This window comes from Kogia breviceps, chromosome 6 (assembly GCF_026419965.1).
Source record: "Kogia breviceps isolate mKogBre1 chromosome 6, mKogBre1 haplotype 1, whole genome shotgun sequence".
Lineage (NCBI taxonomy): Eukaryota > Metazoa > Chordata > Mammalia > Artiodactyla > Physeteridae > Kogia > Kogia breviceps.
In genome coordinates, this window is record NC_081315.1 from 144,637,936 (window position 1) to 144,651,732 (window position 13,797).

The 13,797-nt window shown below is 61.7% G+C and overlaps 1 long non-coding RNA gene across 1 annotated transcript; it reads right to left on the bottom strand.

Moving 5' to 3' along the window:
- Positions 1-9,578: 9,578 nt before the first annotated feature.
- Positions 9,579-12,634, bottom strand: LOC136794407 (uncharacterized). Its single transcript, XR_010841162.1, has 3 exons — positions 12,030-12,634; positions 11,760-11,963; positions 9,579-10,373 (listed from the first exon to the last, which is right to left on the bottom strand). It is a non-coding gene; the product is annotated as an uncharacterized lncRNA (long non-coding RNA).
- Between the last annotated feature and the right edge of the window lie 1,163 nt (positions 12,635-13,797).

Sequence of the window (13,797 nt, forward strand, 5' to 3'; positions counted from 1 at the left end):
TCTGTACTCCTTCCGCTGCACACTTGGAGAAGCGCCCCGGGCGACCAGAGGGGCCTCTGTCTGCCTCACCCTTGCACCCCCTCCCACACCCAGCGGGGTCCGCAGAGGCCCGTTTGTCCAATGACACCGGCCCCTCCAGCACCCGAGCCCGGTGCCCAGAGCACACGCCAAGCTGTCAGGCTTACAGATGAAGAAAAATGGGCTGTTTCGCCCTGGAGGGGAAAGGCTCCATTTTGGCTCCATTCCTTGGCTAACTGACTCCACTGTGTCCTGGAGCCCTGCCGGGGACCCAGGAGGACGGGGCGGCGCAGAGCAAACCGGCACAGGTGCACAGGACCTCCTCGTGGGATCTCTCAGACCTCTCCCGCCCGCCTGCTGCCCCGTAACCTGTCAGGCCCACCCCTGCCCCCATCCTGGGATGCTGGGATTCATGCCCGGAGGTGCGCCCTGATGGACCAGGCCGCCTCGGAGGCCTGAGGGCCCCTCCACTCTCGTGCACACCAGAAGGAGACCTCCCCCCGTTTCCGCTCTCCCAGCCCTGCGGGTCCCGGCCCCCAGAAGAGCGACAGCAGCCTGGGGTTCCTCCTCCAGGCCCTCCTCCATCCTGCAGGAGCCTGCAGGCCAAGCTCACTCCCTGTACACTCTCTACCTTGAGCACAGCACCCTGCGCACCTCTGTCAACGTTGCCGCAACCAGAGCCCGGGAGCCCACAGGCCCCGCGCGACTGCCGTGCAGCTGTGCCTCCACCCAAACCGGGACCCGGGGCCCAGCCTCAGGCCGCACCAGCCACGAGGCTGCTCCACGGGGAGCTGGGTTGGGGAGGGGACAGTTACGGCGGCACGTAGGGCCCAAGTTTTCTTCTCCCGGCTTTTAAATGCCTGGAGCAGACACATGTACTTAAATCTGAAGAACGAAAGTCAGTAAACTCCAATTCCTAACAGCATTTGTTACTCGACCATCCTGCTGTTCTCAGCACCGAGGGTGGAAATGTTATGCCTTGCAAGAGAGACCTCTTACTTCTCCCAGGCCTCGAACAGAAAAGCCTGAATCATTCCAAAACAAATTAACTCCAAATTAACCAGCTTATCTCAAAAGCAGCAAAAAGAGGAAAGTAAACGCTAACTTGATTCCTTCCATGGATTTAAACGTTACTTTTAACAATGGAGCGGATACTGATACTCACCGAGGCGTGAAAACCCCGAGGGCTGATCAATTAGCCCTGCCTTCCAAAGCAAGCGTTTACTGACTTGTTAAGGAAAGCACCAATTTCTCAGATAAATAAACCGTTCTTAACTCGGCTGTAAACTGATTTTTTATGTTTACTTAAATTGGACCGCGGCTATTCCAGCACATTCTTATTTTATCTCTTCCAGAGGACAGAATCAAAAATTCTAGCTTACGTATTTGCTTTCCTTGCCCCCGCCTTCAAATTTACTCTGTCGTCGTTCACTGATTCTGAAATCTCTCCCGGGTCTGCTCTGTCCGGGGCACCGTGCTGGGCCCCAGGGGGTGAACGTTAGTGGATAAATCACCTAAGATCTCTCTACACTTACTGACCTGCCTCCAGCCCATAGAAGAGACCAGAGACATCTAAGATACGCCCGAAACCCTTTAACAGTGCTGGAAAGCAGGGATGAGTGCCCTCTGAAGACCCCAAACTGTGCAGCTCGCGTGGTCTGACCTGAGGAAGGCCCAGGGCAGGGCTGGAGGACTGCACTCACCGCTGGCAAAGCCAGGAAGGAGAGGGAACGGCCATCGCGAGGACACAGAGGTTGGAAAGGCCCCGTGAACGCGGGGACAAGCAGGCGCAGGGTGGGGGTGGGTGGCGACGGGAAAGGAAGCACAGCGCAGCTCAGGAAGGCTTGGGCGCCTCATCAGGATGTGGGAGACGCTTCTGGGAGCCGTGGGGGACATCAGCACGGGCTTGGAAGCAGTCAGGGAGCTATTCCAGTGAACGATTTTCATTCTCCGAGATGAAAATGACCATAAAGGCAATCCATGATCGCAGCAAAAATTTCACCTAATACGGAAAAACATAAGAAAATGGAGGGCTTCCCTGGTGGCGCAGTGGTTGGGAGTCCGCCTGCCGATGCAGGGGACGCGGGTTCGTGCCCCGGTCCGGGAAGATCCCACGTGCCGCTGGCTCCAAACAGCTGAGATCTGCTGCCTCACAGTCTGGGGGCTGCGAGTTCAAAACCGCGGTGTCGGCAGGGCTGGTTCCCTCCGAGGCTCTGACTTCCTCGTCTCTCCCAGCTTCTGGGGGCCGCCGGCATCCTGTGTTCCCAGGCTCGTGGCCGCATCGCCCCGATCCCGCCTCCGTGGTAACGTGGCCGCCTCCCTGTGTGTCCCCTCCTCCTCCCGCAGGGACACTGCTCACTGGGTATAGGGCCCACCCTCGTCCAGGGCGGCCGCACGTAAACCGATTACGTCCGCTAACACCCTACTCCACGTCCTGAGGTTCCGGCTGGACATGAATGTGGGGGGACTGTTTAGCCCAGCCCGGGGGGAGACTGTCAGCTGACCGCTTGCTCACAGCTGGGCGGTGAGTCCCCGCTTGCAGGGAGACGTGAGCTCGCCCCGCGTGGGCCCGGTCCACCTCCTCGCCACGTGGACCCACTCCACACACGTGGGGGAGCGGCCCCCAGGGCCCCCGTGGGCTCCTCCTCTCGAGGGGAGCTCAGAGGCTGAGTCGGTGGGGAACGACCTGCAGGACTGTCTGCACTGGGTCTGGGGCCCAGCGGGGGCTCCTCGACAGCTGAAGGGCCGCCTGCCACGGGGTCTCGGACAGCCGGCCTCCTGAGGTCACCCCCGTCCGAGTGCAGTGTCCCTGTTTCCCTTTGCTCCCATCCGTTCAGAGCCTCCAGCTGGCCCTGCCGGGGTCGTACCAGCCCCCACGGTGCCCCCACCTCACCGCTTGCTGTCCAGAGCCAGCAACGAGCACGCAGCACCGGGCAGCCGCGCGCAGACGGTCCCTCCCCTGAGAGGCCAGGGCTGCGGCCGGAGGGCCGGAGGGGCTGTGGCCTCTCGGGCGCTACTATTGTCCGGTTTCCAGGCTCCGGGAGGGAGAGGGATTTCTTCCTGCTTGTGGCCTGGACGGAAAGCGGCGGGGTCCCTGCCGCCGAGCCCCGCAGACCCAGCCCTGCGGCGCTTTCTCCCCCGCACCGTGTCTGTGCGGGTGCGTGTGCCCCCGGGGGCCCCACGTGACGCGCGTGCACGGGTGGGGTGGGAGCTCGCCCCACGCCTTCAGCCCCACGCCAGACGGGCTGGCTCGTATCCCAGATCAGCGAGGAGGGGCCCAAGCCCTCCGAGCAGGGGAGCGACGTGCCCCGAGCTCCATCTCGAGCTCGAGCTCGGGCTGAGGCCCGCTCGCCCACTCACTTAATTCAGAGTTCGCATCTGCTCACCGACCGCAGGGAGCACGGCCCCTTCGCGGCCCTGCCGGGCCTCCAGGTGGGGCAGGGGAGGGGCCGGGACGGAGCTGATCGCCCCGCTGGGCGTGAGGGTCAGTTCCCAAGAGCCAAGAGCCTTCTCGTGGGGCCGAGCCTGGCTCCGGGAAAGCCAACCCACGCCAGGTTAGGTGGCCTTGGGGGCGCCGGCCAGCAGGGGTGTGAGGCTGAACAGCGGTAGCCTGTAGGGGACGTCCCCGTCCCCTGGGCCCTCGGCCACTCTTCTCCCCCTTTGCCCCCGCCACTGCTGACCTGTGACCACGGGACCCGGGGCCGACCCGCCTCACACCCTGGACGCCCCAGAAGCTCCCGCCACGTCCAGTCTCGGGCAAGGGGCCTCAGCACTCGGACCACATCTCCCACGCCTCTGCCGAAGGGGCGGGTGGTACACCTTAGGTTACCCCCCCACAGGGCGATGGTTGACCTTGGTGACAGGAGCGGGGGGGGGGAGCCAGCATCGAAGTCCCCCACCCCCGCCTCCCTGGCTCCTCGCAAGGACCCTGGCAGGTGAGGGGCCTGGTGGACCTGTGTCTGGAGACGCCCCACGTGGCTCCGGCATCTGGCGGGCAGTGACTCTAGGGCAGTGAGGCGTTGCCTGGCGCTGCTCTCTGTCCTCCCCAGTCTCCCTCCCCTCCTCCCACCCTCTTGCTGCCCCGGGACCACCCCTCCTATTTCAACCTTGGGCCCTAATCCCTGCCTCAGGCTCTGCCTTCCAGGGAGCTCAGCTGAGACAGGGAGGTCGGGAAGGGAACAGGCCGTGCAAAGGCTCCGGGCAGGAGGGGCAGGAGCACCCCAGGACTTGGGGGCCTCCAGTGGGGCCAGAGCAGGGCGGGCAGCCAAGACACGGCCTCGTGGGATACGGGCAGGGGCCCGGGCCTGGGGTCGGCCCTCTTAGGTCAAATCCCGCTCTGTCATTTCCAAGCTCCCCGTGGCGGCTGCTTCATCTTCTGAGTGGCAGCCGCTGTGTATACAGCAAGGCCAAGACCCCACCTGTCAGGGCCGCTGCAGGGTGGGAGGGGTGAGTCAGCTTCGAGGGAGGGCTGGCTTCTCCAAACGGCCCCGGACCCTAGATCTGCAGCCAAGACGCCATCAACACTGAGGAAGCGCAGCCCCAAAGACAGAAGGCATGTGCACCGTGTGGCTCACCTCCCGGACCTGCTTCCAGCTCTCTACCCGCATCCCTTGTACAAGTCGGGGCACTTGGACCATCTGCTTCTGATTCGCCAGTGGCCGTGCCCCGACCAAGGCTGCCCTGAGCCTTTTCTCCGTTCTTTCACATTTGCTTCTTGGCTTGTTTTGGTTTACTCAGGAAGCTTTTTTTTTTTAAACCAAGGCTAGTGAACCACGGTGTGGAGTTCAAGTGTGGAGTTCAAGTATGGAGTTCAAGCTTGGGTCAAAATAACCATCTATGGATTCATGGTGGGCTCAGGGCTCAAAGGAGTAATTCCATCTCTGCCGCGATCACACAGGCGTGCATACACATGCACACGCGTGCACACTCAACGGGCACACACACCCTGCAGACACACATGCACATGCACATAGGCGGCTTGAACAGAGATTCCCAGACCCCCTTCCTCCCCACAGGACGCAGGAAGGGGCAAGAGGCTGAGCAGGGGCCCAGGGGACAGAAACTATGACTGAATTGTGACTCCACTGGAGCCAGGCCTGTACCCATGGGTTGCTGGAACCCTGGATGAATCCCTGTGCACCTCAGGCTCCACATCTGTGAAATGGGATCATCCCTGCCTCCCGGGATGTTGGGAGAAGCAGTTGAGAAGGTGAAAGAAAATGCCTTTCCAGGTGCTAAGTGCAGTGCTGCTGAGGTCAAAAAAGAGTGTGTTTCCCCCCCACCCAGTGATGAGAATGCAGCCACCCCATGCTGGGGCCCCGGGGACCAGGAGACAGGCTGTGGATCAGCCATACTCCCAGCACCTGCGTGAAGCCAGCTCAATCGGGAACTGCTGTGTGATCTTGGGGAAGCGCCTGCCCTCTCTGGACCTCAGCATCCCTTCACCTTAGAGCAGCCGCTGCCGTCTTCCAAGAGAGAGCTCAGGGGAGCCGTGCTGGGGCCACCCAGCGCTTCCTCTCTGTGCAGCGAGACAAAGAAACTGGGGACAGGACTGGAGAATGAGGCCCAAAACCAGGGTGACGGCTCTCAATCTGTGCTTATAAGTGCAGTCGTTCATCGTATGTGTCCACCTGATGGGTGGCTGGATGTTTGGTCAAAACGGTTCTGTGTGTGTCTGCGAGGGGGTTCCCGGATGAACTTAGCTTTTAGATCAGTCGACAGAGTAAAGCAGACAGCCCTCCCCAATGTGGGCGGGCCTCGTCCAATCACTTGAAGGTTGTAGAAGTGACTGCATTTACAAAATACCTTGACAGCAACACTTAGATGAGTGTTTGAATCACTGGGGACTGTGGCCTGGCCGAGTTGGCCCCTAAAACTGACCATCACAGTGGGGCAGAGACCACAGCTGGCTCAGGACCAGGAGGCCCAATTCCAGGACAAGCTGTCAGGGTTTGTGCCGCCTGGGGCCTGGTGCTCTTGGCATGGCCTCGGTTTCCTCATCAGTAAGCGGGAGACCCTGTCCCTGGGTGAGTCATCCCAGAGGGTCTGCCCTGTGTGGAGACAGCAGCGGAGAAAAGACCTAGTCCCCACTCTGGGTCAGGGAGGGCCTTCTGGGTTTTGACGTCTGTGTAGGAGTCTGCTGCGCAGCCCAGGTTGGGAGTGTGTGCCAGGTGACCAGGTAGGGGAGGAACACAGGGAATGAGGGAGGGTCACCCCCACATGAGCCTTCCCTCTGTTCGGGGGTATGGGCTGACTCTTGTCCCCTCCCCCTAACGCCCGCCCAGGTTTGGGGGAGGGGAGGGAAGGGCTCCTTCTCAACCGCTAATTTGACCGTGAAATTTCCTCTCGGGGGCTGCCCAAAACTCACAGCACGATTTCCAGCCCTGAACCGTGAAGACCCCAGCCCAAAGCTGGCCAGGAACTGGAACCCCGCCCAGGAAGGAGGGAGGACGTGCCGGTGAGTTAGTCCCGGCTGAGGCCACAGAAACTAGCCAGAGGCCTGCACTCAACATCAGCCCCCTCGTGGTGACCCCAGGAGCCCGTGGTGAGTGGACACGTTCCGGGGTGTCCCCCAAGGCAGCAGCCTCGCTGGTCAGAGCAAGTGCGGAGTGAACTGTGCAATGCTTCTCATCACACGCACGTGTGAAGCGGATGCTCAAAGCCACCACCTCCAACAACTGGGTGAGATACTGGGAAGGAACGGTCCGAAAACACCAACGTCGAGGCCTGGCACTTTGGAGGCGCAAAAGATATCCATCCATCCACTTGCCTATTCATCCACCATCCCCCCCCTCTCTCTAGCCATCTAGCCGTCCATGCAACCATCCAACCACCCATTCATTACTCACCCACCCGCCCACCCAGCCAGCCAGCCATCCACCCACCCACCCACACGTCCATTATCCATCCACCCATCCACCCCTCTCTCCATCCCTTGACTGAACAAGTCTTGAGCTTCTGCTGTGGGCCAGGCCCTGCCCAGGTTCTGGGGAACTGGGAGCAAGCTGGTCCGACAGGTCCCTGCCCCGTGGAGCTGACCTGGGGAGGTGGGAGGGAGCAAACAATGATCTGATAAATCAATTTGCGACCAAGGAGAACAGCAGATGTGGCGAGGACAGCTGTCCCCCTTCGCCTGGCTGGTGTGTCTGGTCCCGTCCTCTTTCTCGCAATCACACACGGTGCCTGGTCCGGACGGGCTCGTGCTTGTGTCGGACCCCGGGGGACGGCCTGGCCCCCTGCAGGGCCCTGAAGCCCGCACAGGGAAACAGCACCCTGCGGGCCAATTAAACCCTTCGAGCTCCACACGACTGCCCTCGTGGGAGGACAGCGATAATCTCCACGGCCAAGTGCTCCGCCGACGTCCATTTTCTCTCTCAAAATGTCAGATGGCTCTGAAGCAGGCTCCCCGTCGGACGCGTGACGGGGCTGCTGGAGAAGCATTTGGGCAGAGCCAACGGCGGAGGCAGGAGCCACCCTCCGGAGGACCCCGACGGGACCCCCAGGGATGCAGAGGAGCGCCACGCAGACAGGGGTGCTGGGAAGATCTGGAAGCTTCCTTGGCCACCCTAGGAGGGCTGCAGCTGAGGAGCCTGCACTTGGGGGGGCCCAGGCCAGGGCAGGCTGGGCAGACCCTGTGTGCGACCCTGGACACGGCCCTCTCCAAACCTCAGGTCCCCGAGGGTAAAATTGGGCATGGGGCCGCTGCCACCGCCCTCTCCGTGAATCAGCTAACAGCACCTCATTCACCCCAATGTCTCAGCTGCCAGCTCTAGCCTGAAGTCCCACCAACAAGGAAGACCGGAACCTTCCCTCGGGCTCCTGCTCACATTTGGCCAGTGAGGGCTCAGCTGGCAGGGGACCCCGTGCCCGCGTGACCTCCCCCCACCCGCCTCAGCGTGGCAGGAAACTGAGACTGCCCCCGGTCCACTCCACTGTGTGCTGACCAAGGAATAAGCAGATCCTGGGGAGAGGAGAGGCTGGTGACCGTGGAAATCTGAGCCTCCACCAGCTTAGACTTCCCAAGGATGGTGCAGGCACTGAGGCAAGGGAGGGGCCGGGCTGAGCCTCAGGGGGCCAGGGCAGGCTCATGGGAGGGGGTCGGGATGACAGGAGCCTCCCAGGAACACAGGAGGTCCCAGAGTCTGGGCGGGCCCCCTCCGTGGCCTGTGCTTCCTGGTGTCACGGCGCTGGTCCTTCAATTGGCTTTCTGTCCCCTGGGTGCCCGCTCTGGACTGGGGATGGGTCTGTTGCTTGTGGGTGCCCCTAAGGCCGGGCACACAGTTGGTCCGTATTGATGAGCAGCGATGGACACAGGACACTCAGAGCTTCCTTGAGAGGCCACCCGCACAGAGGCACCAGCCACGGCGCCTGCGGCATTTGCTCCATTCCTGAGCCAAGGCCACACACAGTGGCCCGGGCAGGGGCATGGCCGGGAACGGGGCTCACCATCTCTGAGCCACGCAGGCTCCTCTGCGGCAGCCATTCCCCGGGAGCAGCTGTGGGCCGGCCAAGACCCTCCCAGAACCACCCTACAATCCAAGGCCTTCAGGCCCTTCCCCATCCTCTGCATCCCTTTCGGAGGTGCCAGACCAGCATCACCATCTGCTGGCCCTCCCTGACCACACCTGCCCTGCCCCTCTGTCTTTCACATGCATCACCCAATAAATCTCTGGCACTTCTAACTCCTCCCCAGAACACCCGAACCAAACCAGCATAGTCTGATGAACAAAGAAATGAATACCTGAAAGGGGCCTTGGCCACCGTTGTCTGACTCAGAGAAAGGACTGCCTTGGCCTGTTTTTCTGCCATCTTCAGATTGCAAGGGGCAGATTTTGGTAGAAGGACGATGAGGCTGGTGATGAGTGAGAAGACACACGGGAGGCCCACTGACAGGCAGGGGAATTCAAGGTGTGAGGCTGCCTATCTCAGCCAGGTCCCTGAGAAAGCAGAGCCTGAGGCAAGTGTTAAGTTGCTGTCACTTCACATGAGAAGCACAGGGTGAGGACGGCGAGGGTCAGGGGGCAGGAAGCAGACAAGGAAAGATGCCACTTGACACTGAGCAGGCAGATGTGCTCGGTCAGCACGGGGTGGCGGTGAGGGGGACACCTCGGGATGGGCTGCACGGAGGAGTCACGTACGGGATCGTCTATGGAGGGGAAGTTGCCCGCCCTCCTCTGTCTCCCAACCATTCCCCACCAGGCCCCAACGCCTGCTCTCTCTGCTTGTAACACCCGACCACACAGGAGGCCAGCCCCTGGGGTCTGCAGGGGGGGGTTGTATCCACATGGATGGTGGGGGTCGCCTGGCACAGGCAGGGTGCCAGCCAAGAGAGAGAAGGAGGCCCTCAAGGGGCTGAGAAGGTGCACAGGACTGTGTCCCCTCACGCTGCCCAAACCCTGCCTCGGGACACCCTGAGGGGAGGGGGAGGCTCAGCCACATGGGAGCCCAGCGTCCTCAGAAAGTGACACCATTTCTCTGATCTGCAAAGTGGGTGCGACAGAGCCCCCTTGTGGGATACGTGATTGTCCTCCTGGCTTCCGTACAAATTACCACAAATTGGGTGGCTTATAGCAACAAAGATGTATTTTCCCACATTTCTGGCCCCGGAAGTCCAAAATCAAGGTGTCGGCACTCCTTCCAGGAGCTGTAGGGGGTTCTCCCGTCTCTCCCAGCCCCGGGGACACATGGTTGAGAACCCCGGGTAAGGGATGGGTGGAGGGGCCGCAAAAGGGACGGAGGAGGAGGAGGGGCAGGGACAGAAGACCCCGCCTCAACAAGGAGGCCTCCCGTACCCCTCGATCCCGGGCCCAGCCCCGTTCAGGAGGAGGGCAGGATGCCTCCAGGAGAAAGGCAAGACAGGTGAGCGCGAGGTCGCCACGAGTTCTGGGTGCCGTGTCCTAGTGCGGAGATAGGGGCGCCACCCGGGCTGGAATCTGTCACAGCCTCCCTCCCACTGACACCCTGGTCCCTGGACCATCCTAGCCCCATCCCAGGTAGGCGGGAGCCCCCATTCGCCCGGCGAGGAAGCTGAGGCCCCGGAAGGCAGGACCTGGAGAGCCTGGGTGCGCTGCCTCGGGAGACGGGTGGACGTGAGGACGAGACCCCGTGACACCCTCCTCGGGATGGGGGGGGTGCGTCTCTGCTCCACACCCCCCGTGCCCGGGGCCTACCGTCTTCCCGGCCGGCCCTTCCCAAGGACGGCTCCAACGGTGACCCGCTTTCTCCCCCAGACAGCCTGGAATCTGCCTCTAGGTATTTTCTGTCCCCTGGCCTGGATCTCTTCCTAACACCAGGTGGTTCAATTTAAGCGTCCTGCTGGGTCAGCAGATTTGCAAACCGCGGGTTTCTTCCAATTTCTTTGAAAACAAAAAGAAGAAAGAAAAGGAAAGAAAATCATCTTCCAAAGCCTTATCTTTCTTCCCGCTCAATCACGGCTGCAGGGCCTGACTACAGCCCAGGGCCCACGGGACAGCAGCTCTGGTGACTCAGCCCCTGGACGGGGCTCAGCTGTCCTGCGTGGGGAGCAGACCCCACCCGGGGTCGTCTGCTGTTTCTCCACTAGGACCCAGCAGCGTCGCCAGAAGCAGCGCAGAGGGGATGTGGCCAGGCTGGTGGGCCAAGAAGTGAATCTCCACCCTCCCCCCACCCCTGACTCAGAGGGTCACCCTGGACAGCAGAGTATGTGCTCACCGATTCAAGGGGTGGAGTCGGCGGCCCGGAGACCTCTCCAAACTAGCTAAGCTCCCACCATCAAACCCCTTCCCCTTCCCCGGGGTTCCAGAGCCCATCAGCAGACAAGGGCGTTGGACTGGCCGTCCTGACACGGTCTTACGGGATCGCCAGATCTGGACCAGAGCATTGCCCTTTTGAGCACCTGCCTTTTCCTCCTGGCCGCGTGGCCCCGACCACTCCCTGGGCTCCTTCGCCCGTCTGTGCCCGGGGTGGAAGGTCGGACCTCGCGGGCCTTTGAGCAAAGAGAAGGATGCAGGAAAAGTCCTTCTGAGCTCGCGGGCGGCACCGTGAGGCTTCCCAGCCCAGCTCGGGGCACACGCTGCGCCCTGGGTGGCGGGCATTTTCCGAGGACCGGATGGGAGCCTCCGACAGCAGCCGGGGGTGATGCTGCTGGTGTGGACCCGGACGCGGCCATTGGGTGGAGCGGTGGGGGTCCCCGGGGATGTGGCCAGGGTGGCTGGGAAACACCAGAGAGAGGGGACCCTGCCTGGAGCCGGGTGCGGGGGAGGGGGCAGGAGAGGCTGAGGAAAGGGGTCGAGAAAGAGCCCTCGGGAGCACAGGAAGTGGATGGGACGGCGGCCCCCGGGGCCACGGCGAGGAGACTTGCTTATCTCTGCATCGAGGTCATCAGTCCAGCGGCATTTCGTCCAGCGGCAACGCGGTGCGGCCGCCACCCCTAGTTCCAGAACGTGCTCATCGCCCCAAAGCGGGTGCGCTCACTCCCGCCCCTCCCCCTGCCCGGCCACCGCCAGTCCACGGTCCGTCTGTCTGCCTGTCCTGGGCGCCCCACACAAACGGAATCGTACGGTGTGTGGCCTTCCGTGCCTGGCCTGTTTCACTGGGCGCCGTGTTTTTGAGGTTCACCCGCGTGGTAGCGTGTGTCAGCACGCTGTTCCTCTTTGGATGGCTCAATCACACACCCCATCGTACGGACGGACCCCACTTTGCTCCTCCATCCATCCCCGGGTGCGTGTGGGGGTCCTGTTACTGCAACGTGAGTGTACAGCTACCTGCGTCAGTTCTGTCGAATCCGTCGGCTGGCGCTGCCTTAACAAACACCGCGGACCAGGCGGCTCGGTAGAACTTTATTTTCTCCCAGTCCTGGAGGCTGGACATCCGAGATCGAGGCGTGGGCAGGTTGGTTTCTCCTGAGGCCTCTCTCCTTGACGTAGAGACGGCATCTTTCCCTCCATGCATGTCTGTGTCCTCATCTCCTTTTAATGCAAGGACACCAGTCAGATCGGATTAGGGCTCCCCCCCTCCCCGTGACCTCATTTTACCTGAATAACCTCTTCAAAGGCCCCCTCTCCAAATGCAGCCACCTTCCGAGGTGCTGGGGGCTGGGTCTTCAACATATGAGCCTTGGGGGAGACCTGTCTTTAGTTCTTTTGCTCCCGGGAAAGTACAGGGCAAGGTCTGGTCTCTGGTCACAACATTTCCATCGGCCGTGAGGGTGGCTGTGGTGAGCCTGGGGGGGGTGGGGTGCGTTCATACGCCCCCCCCGGCCTTCCCCATGCTGCTCCCTGACCCAGGGGGCTCCTTGCCTCGGGCCTCCGACCGGACATGGCCCTTCTCACTGGCCCTCCCCCCTGCAGAGTTACGACAACCCAAAATGCCGGCAGCCACAGCCAAACGTCCCCACGGGGACGGGGAAGGGAAACGCACCCCAGCTCAGGACCCGGTTAAAACACTAAAAACTCTTATTCCAAAGGCACGCGAGCAGGAACAGCGGCCCGGGGTGGGGGCCCCACCAGGCCACCGCAGAGCAGGTCAAGAGGTTTAAGCGCTGCCCTGGGGGCCTCTCCTCTGCGAGCAGAAATAATGACCAGTTAGTGAGCCAGCGGCAAATCTCACCGCCTCCACTAATTCCGAGTCTAGGCAGGAAAATGGGAAAATAACTCCTATTTCCCCCAAAGCGGAGTTCCTTACTTCAGAATTAGACAACACAGAGATGGCGTCGCCGTAAACAGATTCTCACTGACTGCGCCGCCCGTTTCTCTCATCAGCACCGTCAGCAGATGCTCCTGAGAGCTGAAATGGGGGGTTGCGCCGGGTGCTTAACTTGCCCCAAACGCCGATCCAGGCGCACACCGCGCCCCTACGTGCAGGGGGCCAGCGGGTGGAGGAGGGCGGTCGGCCTCGCGGTCCGTGTCGGGCTGCAGAGCCCTGCCTTGGGTCCTGACCAGCCAGGTCTTTCCAGCAAGTTCCTTCACTCCTCTGAGCGTCGGGCTGCTCGTCTGGGACATGCAAATTCTGGTAAGTGGCTGTGGGAATTCGGTGACATTTAGGTACCCAGCCAAATACTAACAGTGGGTCCTTGTGGGTAATTTGATGGGCACAGCGCCGGGTCCAAGCCCCTTTGCATTTATTCATTCATGGGCTCCTTGCCATCCCCGCTTTACAGAAGAGGAAACTGAGGCAGAGAGCGTGACCCACTTCCTGTCCAGCAGCCTCTCTGGCCGTCAGTTGGAAACTGGGGTCTGGAGACATTCATAGAGCTGGGGCGTGGATCTGGGTGGGCTTCCCGAGGGAGGAGATGGAGGAGGGGCCCAAGGCCTGGTGTGAAGGCAGGAGGGAAAGAGGCTCCCATGGTGTTGGGGTGGGGTGGGCTCCCAGGAGGAGCTGACCTCGGGCGGGTGGTCCCGGGAAGCCCAGAGACCCTCAAGAGCTTGTGCAAAGGATGTCCAACCGCCCCATTCGCCCGGGACTGGGGGGGCTCCTGGGACACGGGACTTTCTGGGCTAAAACAGGGACAGTCGTAGGCAAACCAGGACAAGCGGTGCCCTGCAGGTGCCCACGAGCCCCGGAGGTGAGAGGGGGCTGGGGAGGCTGAAGCCGCCCGGCCCTCCTCCCGAGGCTCCGACATCAGGCCTCCTCAGGGAAGCTGTCAGCTTGCCAAGGTTGATTTCCACCCACCGACAGGATGATTACAGGCAAGAGCGAAAAAACTGAAGTTGAAAGAGCCGCAGATGAGAGCAAAATGTAGTCCATTTCCTCCGAGCGCCCCAGTGCGCTTCCAGCGCGAGTGACCCGTTAACTGCTCTGGCC